The sequence below is a fragment of the Dermacentor andersoni genome, chromosome 3 (assembly GCF_023375885.2).
Source record: "Dermacentor andersoni chromosome 3, qqDerAnde1_hic_scaffold, whole genome shotgun sequence".
Taxonomy (NCBI): domain Eukaryota; kingdom Metazoa; phylum Arthropoda; class Arachnida; order Ixodida; family Ixodidae; genus Dermacentor; species Dermacentor andersoni.
In genome coordinates this window covers 160343375-160350636 of record NC_092816.1, presented here as the reverse complement: position 1 = coordinate 160350636, position 7262 = coordinate 160343375, and the positions used below count along the sequence as shown (strand labels likewise).

Genomic DNA, 7262 nt, shown 5'->3' with positions numbered 1-7262 from the left:
TTGAACAGTTCCTTTTTTCTTCTGGAGCGTGCCTTCTCAATAAGAAGGAACCTACATATTACTCTCTTGCAAACAGAACCTTTTCGTCAATAGATCTTAGATAGTTTCCGCGTCTATACTACCCGAACTGAAATGGGAAGTTACGAGCAATCCTTACGGGAGCGATCACTTCCCCGTACTGCTAAGAACATCTAAAGAAAATGAATTTCTCCCACAAGCTCCTAGGTGGAAGATAGATACAGCCCACTGGGAGAAATTTCGAGCTCTATCTAGCATCTCATGGGCTGATATGTCTTCTTTGGAAATTGATGCGGCTGTGGAGTATCTTACAGCGTTCATAATAGATACCGCATCTAAATGCATATCTGAAGGAAGTGGCTTGGCATGCAGACGGCGTGTCCCGTGGTGGAACGACGAATGTAGGGTTGCTCGAAAGAAACAGAACAAAGCGTGGGGGCTGCTACGCGCTTCCCCCACTGCAGAGAATCTCATAAACTTTAAGAAAGTAGAATCTCAAGGCAGGAGAACCCGCAGGCAGGCCAGAAGAGAAAGTTGGCAGAACTTTTTATCGAGTATTAACTCGTTTACAGATGAGGCCAAAGTCTGGAACCGGGTAAATAGAATAAGAGGTCGACCAACGTACTCACTCCCTCTGGTAAACACACAGGGCGATACACTGCAAGATCAGGCAGACTCACTTGGGGAGCACTTTGAGAGCGTGTCAAGTGCCAGCAACTACTCCCAATCCTTTCTGAAATATAAACAAATACAAGAATGTAAGCCACTCATAAGAAAATGTCGACAGAACGAACCATACAACTGTCCTTTTAGTATTGCCGAGTTCAGAGCTGCCTTGAGATCATGCAAAAGCTCCGCACCGGGTTCTGACAGAATCATGTACGAAATGATCAAAAACCTACACAATGACACCCAAGTTACACTACTCACAATTTTCAACACCATCTGGGCTGCAGGATACTTTCCAACTGCGTGGAAAGAAGCAATTGTGGTCCCTGTTTTGAAGCAGGGGAAAGACCCATCCATGGCAGCAAGCTATCGCCCGATAGCTCTTACAAGCTGCCTGTGTAAGGTTTTTGAAAAAATGATTAATCGCAGACTCATACATTTCCTTGAACTCAACAATATACTTGATCCCTATCAGTGTGGCTTTAGAGAAGGCCGGTCGACAACAGATCACCTTGTACGCATTGAAGGATATATTCGGGACGCATTTGTACATAAGCAGTTTTTCATATCAATATTCCTTGACATGGAGAAGGCATGACACAACATGGCGCTACGGCATCTTGCGAGACTTGTCGGAAATGGGCATCTGCGGCAATATGCTGAAAATAATTGAAAGCTATTTGTTAAATCGCATCTTCCGAGTGAAAATCGGCAAGGTATTGTCGCGACCTTTCACACAAGAAACAGGTATACCACAGGGAGGCGTGTTGAGTTGTACGCTCTTCATCGTGAAGTTGAACACGCTTCGTGCTTCGCTACCACCTGCCATTCTTTATTCTGTCTACGTTGACGACATTCAAATCGGCTTCAAATCCTGTAACCTCTCAGTATGCGAGAGACAGGTGCATCAGGGCCTGAACAAGATTTCCAAGTGGGCAGACAAAAACGGATTTAAAATCAACCCCCACAAAAGCTCTTGTGTTCTTTTTTCAAGAAAGAGAGGCGTGTTTCCGGATCCTTCCTTAGAACTGTGTGGACACCAAATACCTGTCAGCAAAGGGCACAAATTCCTGGGTATTATACTTGACTACAGACTCACTTTCATTCCACACATTAAATATCTGAAAGAAAAATATCTAAAAACGATGAACTTAATTAAACTTCTATCCCAGACTACATGGGGTAGTGACAGGAAGTGTTTAATGAAGCTATACAAGAGCCTAATTCGGTCTCGATTGGATTATGGTGCTGTAGTATATAACTCTGCCGCCCCTAGCGCGCTAAAAATGCTAGATCCTGTTCACCATCTAGGTATCCGGTTAGCCACTGGCGCTTTCAGAACAAGCCCGATTGAAAGCTTATACGCGGAATCAAATGAATGGTCCCTCCATCTACAGAGAACTTACATCAGCCTCACATATTTCCTAAAGATACACTCCAATCATCAACATCCATGTTTTAACGCTGTTAACGATATGACCTGCACTACACTTTTCCATAATCGCCCCTCTAAGAAAGCCTTTCTCGCTTCGAGTGAGGGAGCTTAGTGATGAAATGCGTGTCCCACTCCTCGAGCTTCGCCTAAAGCATCCAACCAAGTTGTTACCGCCTTGGGAGTGGCAGGTCATAGAATGTGACATATCCTTTTTAAAAGTAACAAAACACGCACCAGAGATAGAAATACGAACTCATTTCCTAGAACTCCAGCACAAGCACTCCTGCGCAGAGTTCTACACAGCCGCTTCGAAGTCTAATGCCGGGGTGTCGTATGCTGCCGTCGGCCCATCCTTCTCAGAATCCGATGTACTACATCCGGAAACAAGTATATTTACGGCCGAGGCCTACGGATTACTGTCTGCTGCGAAGCATATAAATTAATCACAACTCGAGAAATCAGTTATATATACGGACTCCCTCAGTGTTGTGAAGGCCTTGATGTCTTTCTGTAATCACAAAAATCCAGTATTTAATGAACTCTACTCCGCACTATGTAAAGCATATATATCTAAGCAGCATGTGATTATATGCTGGGTGCCTGGACATAGGGGCATCGAGGGAAACGTTCTAGCCGACCAGATGGCCACATCAACTTCATTTCATGCAGTTAATCCTACTGCTTCGGTCCCTGTAACAGACCTGAAGCCTTTCTTAAGAAGGAAACTACGAAACCACTGGCAACGCATGTGGGACGAAGAAATAAATAATAAACTGCATGTAATAAAGCCACAATTAGGTTTCTGGCCTCCTGTAACAAAATCCCGTCGGACAGATGTCCTATTCTGCCGTCTAAGAATAGGACATACTTTTGGCACACATAACTTTTTACTCACGGGAAACGAACCTCCAACATGTGGTAGATGTGGGGAGAGGCTGACCGTCCTCCACGTCCTACTGGAGTGTCGGGAAGCGGAATCTGAAAGAAGGAAACATTCTTCCATAGCCTACCGGCAGCACATCCCCCTACATCCCGTAATGCAACTCGGCCCAGAACCTTTATTTGACACCAACGCAGTCCTAAGTTTCCTGAAAGATGTTGTCCTGCATGTTTTTAGCCCCACATGTTCGTAGCGGGTCCTCTCTTCAGAGGATGCCGCTGTGATAGCTCTTTGGTATAGCACGCGCCTCTAGACCCTTGTGTTTCAAGGGCTCTGGCGAGGCAGCAGTGCTCCAAGTAATTTTACCATCTTATATATTTTATATTTTGCATCATTCCTCTACGATGGATTTTAATGTTCATAGTATTCGTCATTAGTCATCGCCATAATCTTATAGCACGTAGATTTTACGCACTTTACTGCGACTATTTTTAGGCCACTTTACAGCGAAGGCACATCTTCCATAATACATTAACATTACCACTTGTCATGGCGCTCTTTGGCCAAACCTGGCCCATGCGCCACAACACACTACGTATCATCATCATCTCAGATTTGTTGTGCTCATTTCATCCAAGGTGAGTATTTTGTTTTTCACTTACCGCGCATTTTTAAAGCAACTATGCAATCTCGCTTTGTTGTACGCCTTGCGAGGATCGCTCACGAGAACGTCGGTGCCGCGAATGCCGCGTGTAAGGCTGGGCACGTTTACGTGAGCTTAGTACATCCGCTTATCGTCAGCGATATCTACTAAGATTTCAAGCGATGCGAGATCATGGCGAGATCATTGCTTGCCAATTAATAATGTAGTGCTGAGTATTGGAGAAGCCCATTGCCATTTTGTAGCGCAGCTTGCGGCAGCGGAAAGCTGATCCGTGCGCTTTGATCGTGTTTTACATCGCGCAGTGACAAGCACTGCGCGCGTACAAGCTTACGCGACGGGGGTGCCTAATGTAGAAGGGCCATTTTGTAGTAAATGAAATGGAGCTAGGAGGAGTCTTGGCTGATTATTTTATGTTTCGAATTGCAGCGGTGTCATTTTGCAGCGGTGTCACATGGCAACTGTCGCTCGAGCCCGATCCGGATCCAAATTCTCGACTGCGAGCGACACCTTTCCGAAAATTGCGCAATGGAACCAATCTGAGCTTAGAGATTTGCTCGTCATCGAAAGTGCGCCGCGTGACACCCGTGTTACATGCTTGAAAAATCGAGAGTCGGCTGCGAAGGTTACAGGCACGTAAAATGTGCTCGGCGCTGTCTACCTTCCGTTTTTCACTTCTTCCCCCCTTCTTGGCGCCGTTCAATACAAGCAAGCATGGTGAGTTACAAAACAAATTCTGGCAAAGTAGCTCTGTTGACTTTATCTCTTCCTAGCTAAACTTTCAATATTGCACTTGACCCTGAATGTTTTTAATAGCTGACCATTTTATTTTCCAGGCCGGCTGTCGTCTGGCCGTACCCATCCGGACTCTGTCCCTACAATATTACCGTACCGTGATCAAGGCAACACGCATCAGAAACTTCAGCGGTACCAGCCTGGCCAAAGGAGGCGCAGTGTGCAAGCTAGCAGACCTGCAGTGGGGAGCAAAAGTGTAAATATCTGCACCTACTACAAGTGACCTTGCAACATCGTCAATAACTGGCAATAATGTCGGCCTCCAGGATTACACGAAAGATTGTTGTGAAGCTGAAACAAACAATGCTTACTATGGTTGATATATCTGCTCTTACTTTAGAGAATGCAGCACTGAAAGATAACGTTGCTTGTTTAGAACAGCTGGCATCTGCAAAGAAAGAAAAATGCGGAGCTTGAGATGAAAAATCAGCCAGTTCCGATTTGGAAGATAACTAGGTACATTGTTATGAAGTCTCAGAAAGCTGTGAAGTTCCACACAAGTGTCGTGTCTACAGAAATGTTTGCTGCATTGCTTCAAATGGTTCTGTCTGTCTGGAGCCCAACCACTCGAAGAACCCTGGATCCAGAGCAGCAGCTCATTTTAGTGCGTATGAGACTGCGTCTGAGACTTCTGACGGAAGATCTAGCATTTAGGTTTGGCATTTCTGTAACTTCTGTAAGCCGGATTTTTCATTCGTGGCTAGATGTCTTAGCTGAAAACTTCAAGAAGCTCCTGATTTGGCCATCTCACAGAACACTGCAATCTAGGTGCCCTGAAGCATTCGAAGATGCTGCATTCAAGAATGTCAGGGGCATAATTGATTGCACAGAAATATTTTTCGAAAGATCCACTTCAGTGACAGCAACGAGCCAGACATAGTCCATCTATAAGCATCACAACACTGTCAAGCTTCTTGTGGTGATTTCCCCATCAGGATCGATCATGTTCGTTTCTAAAGCAGGGGGCGGGAGGGTGTCTGACAAAGCTGACGCAACACAGCGGACTGCTTGAATTGGTATAAGGGGACGTGTTCCTTGTAGACAGAGGATTCAGATGTGAAGAAATGTTTGGTGCTCGAGGTGCAAGCCTCCTGATGCCCTCGTTGACGAAGAAGCGAGCACAACTCCCTGGGGCTGAGGTCACCACATCAAGAAAAATTTCCCGTGTCCGCATACACATCGCGCGATCAATTCTGAGGCTGAAATCATTTCGGCTGTTTCACATGATCCTTCCTGTGAACTTTATAAAAAGAGCTGGGGATGTAGGCTATGCCACCATTGACAAGTTGGCAATTGTGTGTGGTGGCCTGGTGAATCTCCAAACACCTATCAACACAAAGCATGAAGACCTCACTGTATGTGAGTAACTGAAAGATAAGCTGTGTCTTGCTTGTCAAATAAGAAGTGAAGCAGTCATTGGTGTTCAAAGCGTGTATATTCAGTATTTATTGCTTTTACTACTAGGTTACATATTGCATGCACTTTGGTACGGCGTCGCGGCAGTAGAAAAATGTCCATAACATTTTCATTATTGCATCAGCAAGTGCAATGTCAGGAGAGGGTTGTAGGGTGCGAGTTTGCTAAACTGCAATGGTTTAGTTTTACGAAAAAAAGACTACTGCTCTGTTTTAGCTTTCTTTTTACTGTTTTGACTTGGTGCCCTTACATCAGGTGGTCATAGTTCCACTTGGACATTTAGTACGCATCCATAATTTTCGTCTACGTTTAAGCTTAACACGTTTCAAATGAAAGTTTGCTGTACACAGTGAACATTGAACAGTGCGGCCCGACTCCTTACCGTGACAGTAACATGTTTCTTTGGCACATTCTATTTGCTTCAGAATTTGTTTAGCCTGCAGTTCAGGAAAGATATGGGTAAAAAAAAGCTTGCTGCTTTCAGTTATGCATGTGACTAAAATGATTCATTAAAGCTGATAAGCTCAAGTATAAGGGACAGCCCTGTGAACACTAAAAAGTAGGCTCGGCGAAGTTTCGTGGCAGCCATTTGGGCTTGCACTTGTGTATAAATATGCGTGATCATGATTTAACTGCAAATTATTATTTAAATATTGCAGAAGCTTTGAAGCATTGTTGAGTGGAGTACCTTTTAGAGATGCAGGACGCTTAATCTCTACCAAAGATTTCCCACAACATTCACAGGAGGCAATTCCGTCGGGATAGGCAGCAAGAAAAGGAAGCCTTTCATTCACAAATAGACCACATTCAGTTAGCTGAAACCCTTTGTGCTTTTTGACTCCGGCAAGATGAATGCCTCTTTGCTTTCGGCTCCATTGACACACCCCAACAGATGTTTGAGACCCTGGTAGCCTTTACATAGCCCATGATTTCAGCCACAATGCCATTGACGCTACTTCGACAAACTAGCACACGATGTAAATCTGAGGCCGTTATTCTACCTTTGCGTTCGTGGGTCCATCTAAGTGTACGTGATTGCCCACGAGTCGACTGCTCAATTCCTTCACGGCATTTATTACTGAGCTGAACATTCTTTGCAGTATTCAAGTCAATATTGGTGTAAATGCCTTCTATTGCTGATTGCGATGAACAGTGCTGGTGGTTGGTCTTCCTTTCTTCTGCAGCAGTCTCGGGAGAAGAATCCGTACTTTCACGGTCTGTCACGTAACTCAACACAAGAGTGCTGGGGGCGAATGTCTGTGAAAGAGACCAATAATAAACATTCACTGAAGTAGCCAGACCACAGTCTGTCATATACGTATAATAGAAAACAGATAGCAACTACATCCAATAACACTGCATGATCGTATGAATGTCATAAATGATTT

The 7262-nt window shown here is 44.6% G+C and overlaps 1 pseudogene; it reads left to right on the top strand.

Moving 5' to 3' along the window:
- The first annotated feature begins 4710 nt into the window (after nt 1-4710).
- Nucleotides 4711-5861, top strand: LOC140216577 (uncharacterized; annotated as a pseudogene).
- Nucleotides 5862-7262: the final 1401 nt, after the last annotated feature.